The sequence below is a fragment of the Corapipo altera genome, unplaced genomic scaffold (genome assembly GCF_003945725.1).
Source record: "Corapipo altera isolate COAL_440 unplaced genomic scaffold, ASM394572v1 61411, whole genome shotgun sequence".
NCBI classification, from domain to species: Eukaryota; Metazoa; Chordata; class Aves; order Passeriformes; family Pipridae; genus Corapipo; species Corapipo altera.
Genome location: NW_020884875.1, coordinates 1,574,495 through 1,586,744, shown reverse-complemented (window position 1 = coordinate 1,586,744; position 12,250 = coordinate 1,574,495). Strand labels below are relative to the sequence as shown.

The 12,250-nt window shown below is 36.3% G+C and overlaps 1 protein-coding gene across 5 annotated transcripts in view; it reads left to right on the top strand.

The window, feature by feature from the left end:
• PRLR (prolactin receptor) overlaps positions 1-12,250 on the top strand; it is a 146,834-nt gene that overhangs the window by 42,163 nt on the left and 92,421 nt on the right. The window lies entirely within an intron of this gene.

Sequence of the window (12,250 nt, the reverse complement as noted above, 5' to 3'; positions counted from 1 at the left end):
TGTACAAACTCATCTTCGTGTTTCGAAGAAAATATATCTGTCTTTTATTTCTGATGCTGTCTCGAGGCCCTATTGATGGTCATGGACATGCTGCAAAAGCAGTGTTTTTTCAGTAACACAGTTTTTGACCAGCAGAGGCTTTGGTTGAAAAAGAAAACAAAAGTGTTGATCATGTTCCTATAGCCTTTTCCACTATAATTACTGGATTCAGTAGTGGTCTTGCTCTGTTGACTCAAACAGGAAATGTGGCTGCAATGATACAAGTGAGTTAGGCTTGGTTCAAATTGATTCCACTTCTTATTTATCCAGAAACTGCATGCGTGTCACTTAGTTCATGAAAAACATACTTATTCTAGCTAACTCTGAGAGAAACGTGATGAATCCGTTAACCAGAGCCAAAAAAACAAGGAGGGCTAAATACCAGAAGAGGAAAAGGAGCAAGCTTGGAAAGTCATCAGTGCATAGTCTGGCACATAGAGGGTCTACATATTCTGGCACATAGAGGGTCTACATATTCTCATAAGTAAAGCTGTGCTCAGAGCAGTAAGCTAAACATGGGGAAAATGAAGTTGGTAGGAAGGGATCTGGAGGTCAAGAAAAACTCAAGAGTTCAACATCTAATTTTAATTAAGTGATTTCACTTAATTGATTTCACTTAATTGATTGATTAGAATTAAAATCCAAGGTGCTGTGTATGTTAATGAGAAGGTGTTTGCATGCAAATGCTCTTGCGATATTGTCAATAACTGCTAATGGTTAATTATACCTGAGAAAAGTTGGATGCTAGTAGCTGTCTTTTTTAAGTGTCAAGGTCATGACTCCATTTTCTACTTCAAAAGAGCTGTTCATCTAATTTTAGGAATCAAGTGTGAATGAGAATTGTTATATACTTATTCATACAGGAAGGATTAATGTGAATTGTTGTTTCTGTGTCATTCTTTCCAATGCAAAAGGGATTATTTTTGAAGGAGGTAGCATTTTAACTGTACAGAACTACTTTAGAGGCCCTTTTAATTAAGGGGGTGGAGATCAGTGAGAGGTGGAAGGTCTCAGTCTTTCAATGCTAAAAGCTTTTTTTGGTTCACTCAACCTTGAACACACATAAGGATGTTGAATCCATTGTCCAAACTGTTACTCTGGGGACTGGATAGCTGAGCAACCAGTGGCCAAAAGACAGTTTGTAACATAATGGTAAAGTTGTACTGGCTGCATAAATAACTATGGAATACTCACCAAGGATGTATAATCCCTGTTAACGAGTTCTTATATCTGTTCTCTCGATGTTCTATGAGTCTGGAGAACTTGGAAATCATGTAACTCAGAAGTACACTTACCTTTTCTTCCTTCTAAGTGTTCCCAGGTTTGCTGTTCTGGTCACTTCACATAATTTTCCCAGTTCTTTGTCACTTAATTCATCAGTTGTGCTATTTCTTTGGGGTATTATGCTATATTCTTTGTCTCATCCAGTCTTACTGAAGAAATCACAAGTCTCACTGGCAGCTACTCGTTCTCTTCTTAGATTCTGGGTTTGGTATGGTTACTTTTACTAACTGCCAGCTACTTGACCTGCAAGTGGCCTGGTGGCAAAATTGGCTTTTGCTTGGGACTAAATTATCTATGATTAATTGTCTCTCAGTGACAGTTGTTCACTGGGGTAGAAACTGCCACCTAACTTACTCCAGTTTCCATATTCATGTACAACTTGTTACCCGGTTTTGTTACACTCTTTCTTTTGACAGTTCTGTACAGTTAATATGCATGGTTATTCTTATTTCAGCTACATTAAGATAGAATTGAACACTCAAATGACAGTATAAAAGTACAAATGAAGAAATTACAATGAATAGCCAAAATCAAACCTTCTCTTTTTATTTCTTTGTTTGACATTTGGGTTGAATGTATCTCAAGGTTTTGGTTTTGTAATCTTTCTACATGCTTTTCTGTTTCAACAGGCTAAAACTGTTAAGATTTCTAATACACAACCTGGATTAGGCTTTTTCTATTTCCATGTTGCCCGGCTAAAATAAAGAGTTACTTTAATAAAACTCCTTATATTTTTGAAGAGTTTGAATTGAGGGAGGTTTTTTTTATCCAAACAAAGATTACTTTATTGGAAGTCATGACTCCACTGAGAAAGAGTTTAACCTTTTAAGTAATCGGATTGAAACCAAAGCTCCCCAATGTTTATCTTAATTAGTTAATACATGTTAAATGACATACTGTCTGGCATATGTCAGCTAATACGTCAGGTTGGGATTCTTTAAAAATCAGCAGCTCTCCTAATGTCAAAGGGCAAACATTTTCTTTCAGTTTCGTGACTTTCATTGTCTTGACCTGTAATATCATGGTTTCCAAGTGTCATTTGAGACTGCCTGCAGTTTTACCTTTAATGTTAAGGTGGAAGAAAAAATCTTCTTAGTTCCTCAAATAAATCATAGCGAGCTAAATTAAACCTAACCCCAAATCTTTTTCCCTTTACAAAATATCCTAAAATTCAGCTCTTAGAGACATAGTGATCGAGGTAGAAGCCAAGATCCGTTTCTATCAACACTGCAGATGATAATAGACTGACCAACACTTTTACATATATTGTGCATCTATCATTTGCAGCAGCCTTTCCTGTTGTTGCTTTGTTTAATACCATAACAGGGTGCATACTTAATAAGTAGGATTTTCAGGAAAGTGTGATTTTCTCCATAGAGAAATTAATCATATTTTTCTTATTTAAATACAAATGAGTTTTGAGTCTTTTCTAGAGCATTGTTTTGGTGCTTGGAACAATTTTAAAGGAAGCTGAGGACGGCTCATCTCCTTTTAACATTTTGTTCACTATTGAAAGTGTATGCTTCTAATGTACATGTGTGTCTTACATGACTAAAATTAGATGGGATTAATTAGGGTCTTCTTTTTCTTTTTCCAGTGGGCAGTGTAGTATGTTTGTCAGACACAAAGGATTTGTAGAGAGAAATAGGAATATTGTAATAATAGATTAGGCTGCTAATAAGTGATATCGTAAGTGCTGACAGTTTTTCTGATGATGATATGGATGTACATGCATGTTTGCATGCATACTCTGATCACTGACTATGTCTTGAGCAGTGCACAGCTCATTCTGTAATCAGATTATTACTTCAGTCGTATTACAGTACTTTAAGCTCTGAGGGTATTCCCTTAATCCCCTTCCTTTAGGGTGCAGAAAAATGGCAAGTAACAATAATGAACATTAGGCTCAAGGGATAGTCCCTTCTCTCCACCCCCATTTCTGCAACTATAGAGTTAAAAATACTTTGCTTGAGCATGCATTACAAAGAAATTGAACACTGGAACTTAAAATTCACAGTTTTCTCTGCTGCCCTTGTAACTGTTTAGCCCTATTTTGCCAAATAACAGTTTGGACACATAGGAAGGTTACATTCATAGAATCATAGGATCATTAAGGTTGTAAAAGACCTCCAAGATCATCAAGTCCAAACTCAGACCAAATACCACGATGTCCTCTAAACCATATCAGAAGTACCACGTCTGTTCGTTTTATGAACACTTCCAAGGATGGTGACTCCACCACTTCACTGCAGAGCCTAGTCCAATGCTTAACCACTCTTTCAGTGAAGACATTTTTCCTGATATCCAACCTGAACCTCCTTTGGCACAACTTGAAGCCGTTTCGTCTTGTCCTGTCACTTTTTGCCTGGGAGAAGAGACCAACCCCCACCTGGCTACAACCTCCTTTCAGGTGGTTGTAGAGAGCAATAAGGTCCCCTGAGCCTCCTGTTCTCCAGGCTAAACACCCCCAGCTCCTTCAGCCTCTCCTCATCAGATTTACATTCCAGATCCTTCCCTGGCACCACTGCCCTTCTCTGGACGCACTTCAGCACCTCAGTGTCTTTGTTGTGGTGAGGGCCCCAGAACTGGACATAGGCTTTGAGGTGTGGCCTCACTAGTGCTGAATACAGCGAGGATGATCCCGGCCTTAGTCCTGCTAGCTACACTGTTGCTGATCCTAGCCAGAATGCCATTGACCTTCTTGATCACCTAGGCACACTCTGGCTCATGTTCAGCCTCTGTCCACCACCAGACCTGCAGGTCTGTTTTTGAAATATGCAAACTAACAGGCAGTAAAGTAACATAACTTACAGATTATTGTACTTTGTTAGCATGTGCGGCTTTGATATTGTATAAAACACCATGCCCAGTTTAATAGTCATAACATATACTTACAAAGGTAAAATACTTGTTTATTCTTTCCAATATATACTCTAAGTACAGTATCAGTAGACTTAAGTTTCAGCCTTTCTGCCAGGCAGTCATTATGACTGCATCTTTTTTAGTAAATTAAGTGGGCCCAGGAGTACTGTTGTGGAGGCCAACTGATACGAAATACAGCGTCCATACTTTTAACTTGTCTTGCCCTTGAAAACACTGTAGTTGCCTTCCGACTACCTACTGGGACTAGCCTCTTGTGCAAAATCCAGATTTGTATTCGCATCTGCAGTTCTTTGGAAGACTAGCAGATGACTTGGACCAAATCTGTGTCAGGGACCATTCAAAAAATTTTACAGTACAGCTAATCAGGTTCCAGTGGGAAATGTTCCTAGGTACACATTTAGATTTACACATCCTAGATTTACAGGCAAGTATATAGTCACTGCAGCATAGTAGTTTCAGACTATAAAATTCAAGGTGACCTTGTTAGTGTATGAGTAATATCTGTTGTGGTTTTGAATCACGCTGAAGTGCACCTTTTAGATGCTGTTGCTGTGTCTACTGATTTCTCCTATAACTTGAGATTCTGAGGAAAAAATAATTTCATATATTTCATTTGCTGCCTTCAACGTAAATAGAATTGACAACTTTTACTGACACGTTTAGAAAAAACTACAGCACCCAGATTTTTTGTGTATGTTCTTGTAAGTTTTAATGGGTGTGAATGAATTTACCTATCCATGATGCTTTCAAATAGATTAGCAAATATATTGTGAAATGTTTTGATTTTCATCATCATCTCAGTAATTGTGCAATGTGTAACAATCTCTGCTGAATCTGGACTGAGGAACAAAACATAACCTCTCAGTTTTGGCAGTACTTATTTTAGGAGATTTATACATTAACAAAGTGAATATTAAGCAATATTATAACTGGTACCAGATGGGTAGATACCTGTCAGCTTACAGAGAATATTGCTTTATTTAATCCTTGGACAGTCATATTTGCAGATCTGTAATGGAAATTAAGTACAGCTTTACACAGAGTAACTTTTTCAGTTCAAGAGCTGCAGGATTACTTCACAGCATCAAAACCACTTTAAAAACTTTAAAATGTAACATATTGGTGGGGTTTATGAATTTTTTAGGCATGAAGCGACAGTGGGAGATAAAGGTGTTAACATTTCTTAAAGTGAACAAGAACGTAAACAATTATCATGGTGAGGGTCTAGTCAACAAAATTAAGCTAGAAAGAGTAAGAAAAACAAAAGTTCTGATGAGCAACTAGTAGAATCATCCACTATCATTGGTGGTATTGAATGATTTTGACTACTGATTTTGATGAAAGGAATTCAGCAAAATAAAACCACCAGATTCCAAATCAGCAGACTTCAACTCTGACATGTAATATGTAATATTTCACAGTAGGAAGGCCTAAGAGAAGACTAAAGGAAAATGTGCATCACCTTGAGTACGATACACTCTGTACTGACTACACACTACTCCACTGCAGAGGATATACAGTGTAGAAATCAATAGCCCAGGTAAATCATAAGTTCTTGTTTGACCTCAAATACAAGAAGTAAGCACAGAGAAAGTAGAAGTTAGGTCAAATGGCAAAAGTTGAGTAGAAGATAATTATTAAAAAACTCAGACCAATCCAGCACACATGGGAGACTCAAAAAAAAAAGAAACCTGAAGTTAATGGCAGTATATAGACAGCCACTGTGTATATAGTGGCATATAAAATGAACTAGTGACATTTTTCTAGCCCCAAGAACATGTGGTGCCACACACTGCATATCCATATGGGTAAATTCTCTGTTCTCTGTAACAGTATAACTTTGTCCCATGCTGCCTGTAGGGAACAGTAAGTGGTTCATGCTTTTTCCGAAATGCTCCACTGCATCCAGGGAGAGCACTGATTTGAACAGGCTGAAAGTAGACCAGGAGTGTGCTGTTAAATAGGTTGAACAGATGAATGCTTGGGCTTGAGCTTCGGCCATGACCTTATTTTGTTTACCTTAGTAAATGTTCCAGTGAGTCCTATTCACATTTTAGCATAGAATGTTTTTGTTTTCCTTGGGGAGATCCTTACATGCCTTGCCTGTCCTACCCCTCGAGGGACCATTTTAATACAGCACATTTATCTTCCTAGGTTTAGACCCTGTTTAAATCCTCTGAATAGGAATTAATAACACCACTGGGTCTTAGTTTTCTTAAAAAACAAGGTTATCAACTTTCCCAAGCACAAGACATGACATGAGATGTGACTAAAGGGGGACAATTTTAAAAATGTAAAATGCCCCTCTGGTACAATAAGAGCAGTAAGAGAAAGAACAAGACAATTTTAGTTTTCTAGCAAGTGGAAAGGCCAAAGATGCAAATTATCTTCCATTAAAGAAGTCAATTTCAGTGAGCTGCTGAATGCTATTAATACTATACTGAAGACCTAATGGTACTGTTTAATTCTGAAGAGAAATAAAACATAATCAGCTAATTGACTATAAAGATCACAAAGGCAACAAGGAGATGAGTAACTTAGCAGCATTATCATGAACAAACGAGTCAAACCAGTTCGAATTTTTTTCTCTGGGAGGGCAGTGGGTCTTGGAGGAACAATGACTCGGAGATATCTTGTTTTTGAGAAAGCCTGTAGGGAATAGGCTGTATCCTGTATCTTTTTATGCTGTATTGCATACCATTTTCATACACCAGCAGGGAAACATGGTCAGGATAAATTTATGTTAGGTAAAAACACAGCTAGTTGGAAAATCAGAACAGAGGCAGTTATCAATTGTTCAGCATCAAAAGTTTATAACAACTGGGGTTCTATATGCATCTACCCTGTATCCAGTTAATAAAAATCCAGGATTTTTATTAACATTCTTAAACATTGGCTTGAAAGTAAAGAAACAAAAGGAAATTGATGTCTTGGAGCTGCAACGGTAGGTAATCCAAAATAGATTTTAAAAATTGAAATTATGCTATGAAAAAAATAAGAGACAATATTAAAGGAATGGATGGAAAGTTACGAATTTAGGAAGGAAAAAAAAGCCACGCAGTAATAAGATGGGGAACAACTAAATACTGATTCTGCAAAAATAAAAGGAGCCATAGACTGTAACAGCTCACAAGCTGAGCAAGAATTGTCTGTTGAATACTGTTTGTGTTTATCACTTCAAGAATCTGAATGTGAAATTTGTTCGCACGTTGAAACCATAGTTTCTTTGCAGAAGAAAAACTTTCTGTTTTGCCATATGTTTCAGTTATTCTTTGCAGATAAGCATATTTTATCTGAGTAAGACATATGGCTACTTCCTGGTTTACTAGGAAAAACTACCATTTGTCAGAAGAGCATGGATTATGTCAGATATTAAGAGGAGTATAGTTCCTAAGATGTGCGTTTTTACTTCTGTTCTTCAGCAATGTTAATGAATAAACTGAAGTACTTAATTCATTTTTAGGAGTTTTTGTTTCAAGAATGGAATAATTTCAGAGAATCTATTAGAAAGCATCAAGGGTTTGCCAGAAATCCAGAGAAATCTATGACAAGAGAAAATCTTGAAATCTGTGATCTCGAGAAGATAGGAGAATGAAAGTGGAGGTATATGGTAACAATTTTCACATATTTAAAAACTGTTACAAAAAGGGGCAGGTTAATCTGTTCCTTATCTGTGGTGCACAGAGCAAACAGTACTAGTTCCAATTCACAGAATGAGTGATTTCTTTTATAGCAATATATTTTGAAACCATCTGGATTTTGCTGCATTAATCAGTTAAAACTGCTGGGTTTTACCACAACGGAGACTTCTTGAGCTGTCCATAACTTCCTTGTTCTTTTGCATTTTGATGATTTCTCTTTAGCACCAACACCACTACATTTTAATTTGAATTTATTTTTCTTTCATCTGTGATTGCAACCTCTGTCACACAGCTTTCCATTACAGTGAGCTTTGGGGCAAAGAATCTTCTATTGCAAGCTGCTGGAAGCTTTCAGTAAGTTGGATTTTGAATCAGCAGAATTCATTAGCTCTTGTATGCTGAGGCAACCTTCTTTTCTGTCTCTTCAGAAAGTGTATTTATATCTGTTGGTGCATTCCAAAATAATGTGCTTGTATTTCACTGTTCTTCATGTGTAAAATTCATGTTTCCTGTGAATGTTTCTTCAACTTACTGTTCAGATTATTTTCTCCAAACGTAAATAACTGATGACTGCGTTGTTTCAATGGAAAGATTCCGTGGTTTCTTCGTGAGCTCAGTCGAACATTCGGGCCTCTCAAGTAGCCAACTCTCCATGGTCTCTCCAGTATCCAGCCAGACTTAGGAACACTCTGGTACTTGACTCCCAAAACTTTTATCATAAAATTAAACTGTGCAGAAAAATTACTTTAGGCTAAATGAAATGTCTCAATTAGAAGCAGAAAATTACAGAAGTTTGCATTAAAGTAAAATGCAGCAAAAAGTGCTATTGTCCGCTGAAATGCAGTGAGTTCTACTTGCAATATTCTGACTATTTTTGGTTACCATAGGCTATACAAAAGCGCAAAAGTATCATGTGTCTTTATTTTTGCACCGTATTTTCTTGTGTTTCTTTGAATTTCAGTACTCTCTAGCTTTGTTTTTTCCTCAGGTTTAATTTTCTCTCTGTTTACTCAGTATTCAGTTGTTTCAGTCAGAATTCTATTCAGGGCATGTTTGATGGGGTTTTTTTGTTCAATAATGGCTGTATTGATAGAGAAAAGTTGTAAACTGCTTAATACTGATCAAAGCAAGAAGGTGAAAATTGGGTCACTTTTAATAAACTTGTTAATAACAAGGTTTGTTACTAAGTAAACAAGAATTCTGCAAGGAAATAAGTATATATAAAAATAAATATGGGCAATGATCAGTTATTAAAATAGAGCCCCAGAATCAGGAATTTGCTGTAGACAGAGGTAGTACCAGCAATATGCTACTGACATACATCATCCTTTGCAATTAATCCTCGTGGGACACACAAACATACAGTTACACAAAAACATCGCAGACCCCACACAATACACTGTGTAAGTACATCAAGGGACAATTACAGCCAAGTGCTGCCAGTGAAAGCTCCCACCAAATTTTGTCCTTGCAGAGAGCTGATTGATAAGGCAGGCTACTAGTTTGTTTTCACATTTAGACAGAAGTATTTTTTCACAACTGCAACTTAAGAAAGTTGGCAATTTCTTAAAGGAACAGGATGAAGGGCACCCACACAAATTACTCTTGAGCAGGAGAAAGACAGGCAGTTCAGTAAAAGACCAATTTGGCTAAATCATGAGTTTTTCAACGAAATGAGTCTGAAAAGTGACCTGAGAGATTCACATAAAAGATGGAAAATAGGTCAAAAGCTAAATAGAAAATTAATAGCATATGCATGTAGAGGTCAAATCCAACATACTAAGGTGCAGAATTATATACAACTAGTTTTTATTTTCTCTGCTTCGTTGTCTGAAAAGCCAATGTTATTTCACCAAATTATTTCTGTTACCATTTCATTAACATCCTACTTTTAAAAGTTGACACCTTTTTCCTTGAAAATGGCAGCATATGCATGAGAAGTATAAAATAATTCTCAGCTAATACATGTCAAAAAAAGTAAAAGATGTGAGACTAATATCCTGAGGGGGAAAATTGGTCAAGGGCTTTTTTTAAAAACTTTGCTGGTTAGTATGATCCAATGTGGTTCACAAACATTTTTCTTGAAACAAAAAATAAAACATTATTAAACAAGGCTTCTACATGGAAACCCCTAAATTATTCTGAATTATTTACTGAAGAGCATTGTATTGAATAGTCACTTCAGACAACCTGCAGGAAATGAAAAGACCGTGAGCAGAATTTATGGGAGGAAATATAACTTCTATCAAAATCTCCCACTGATGTTAGAACCATAGAAGTTTGCTGTTAGAAAAAAAAATACCGTGGTTTAAATTTCAAGTACAGAAGAGAGAAGGACCAGGGAAAAATCTGTTCATCTTTGTATGTTTTCTAAGTATCCTAGTACTTTGGGAGATACTCGAATCTATTAAGAAAATTAATAATCAAGATACTTTCCAAAGCTTTATTTCTGTGATATATTGTAAATAGATGGTTCCAGAGAATGAATTCATATATTTAGTCCACAAACTATGAATAAGAGCAGTTCTATATAGGTAAAAATGCAGATTTTCCATTACACTTACAAAATCAGACTTAAGAAATTGACATAGACATGAAAATACTTTCCTATGCAGAAAAGTAAACTACCTAAGTATTGGATGCAATAATTTAAGATAAACAGTTGCAATTTTAATTGTCTGCATCAAGTGCCTGAAAATCATAGTAAAAGGCAGACTTTTTCAAGAACAGTGGGAAAAACTGTCTTCAACATCACTTCGAAACATAGAACCTCTATTACTAGATGTCTTTGAGAACAGTTGAGAGAAATATCTTTTATAAATTGCTTTGGTACACTTGATTATACCTTAGAACTGAAAAGTTATTTGAACAGACCTCAGAATATCAGCTATACTCTGTGCTTTATTGTGTAGAGTCAAAAATTTTACTCCATTCCAAAGGTTGACTTTTTGCTTTAAAAAGGAAGAAAAAAACCTGAGCATTCTCCGAAAGCTAGATAGATGCTAATTTCCTCCCACAAGGAGATTTGGCCTTTGATCATCGATTTCAAAAGAATTTCCTGTCTCTTGTATATATGGGTAAGAGTAGAAGGCAGCCAACTTCATACATCAATCATTTCAATACCATCATTTAATCACCTCCCTGCCAATGATGTGGTGTGTGTATGTCAAATACTATGCACCAGTTGTAAAGGGTGCTGAGAACAGAATGTGTTGCAGTCTTTCAAAACTACTGTAAGACTGTGAAGATGAAGCTGTGGTTTGTAACAAAGGAGCAAACCTATCACAAAACCCTGTTCATGTCTTTGCCTCCATTTAGTTATCTGTTAAGAGACCAGTATTTTAATTCTCTACAGTGAAAGCACCTTCTGCAGCAGATAAGCTTTTCACAAGGAATCTCACTTACCTTTGTAAAAAAGCTTCTAATTGCACAATAATAAAAGATTATGCAGAACTGGAAAAACTATATAATCTACCATAAACATACTGGAGAGTGAAACTTGAGATGCTAAAATATATTTGAAAATGAGACTGTGTCCCTATGTATTTACAATATGTTTTCCTCTGCCATTTTGACATACATAGGACGAAAATCTCTTCTCTTGTTTGTTCAACAGATTATTCAAATGAAGATCAGGCTATTAGACTGTTAGCTTTACCATGCTGAAGTGAGCAGCTATAGACAGAGTTTTAAAACAAGAAACAAGGCTCATTCTTAAGACAAGAATCATTACTAAAAAACAGATCTTATTTTGTAACAACAAATTGCAGTTCTAGAAACCTGGGATGGTTACTGGATTGGAGCATACAATGCACAGGTAGAGGCAGAGGGAAGAGGTATTGTTTAGCCTGAAGAAGAAAAGGTCGATGGAAGATCTGGTTGTATTCTTTGACTACCTAAAAGGCCAGACTCTTGTCAAAAGAGAACAGTGACAGAACGCAGCGGTCAGAAGTTATAACAAGGGAGATTTGGATTGGAATTAGAAAAAAGTACTCAAGAGAGAGTGATTAAACACTGGGTTGGTTTAGCTAAAGGGGCTGTTAAAATCTCCATCTTTGAAATTCTCAAAGGCATCTCTCTCCATTTACTTATGAGAAATTAGGGACTTGCTCTCTATTGTTCCTCTCTTAAGGTCAGAATTTTGATTTTAGATTTTATTTGTAGAGAAGCAGTACCTCAAGTGGATTCTTAAATTGAGCAGAGCATGTTTGGCTTTAGGGAAGTATAGTAATAATTTGATTTGAAGAAATTGCTTTTGCTACCTTTACAGTTTATTTTCTGTGAACTACGTTTTCAGTAATTTTGTGATCATAGTTCCTTACCCTTTGCTGGGAATACCTCCATGAGAAACAGCATGAGCAGACAAAATTAGCATTATTTTTCTATTTGCTTCTAACTGAGGA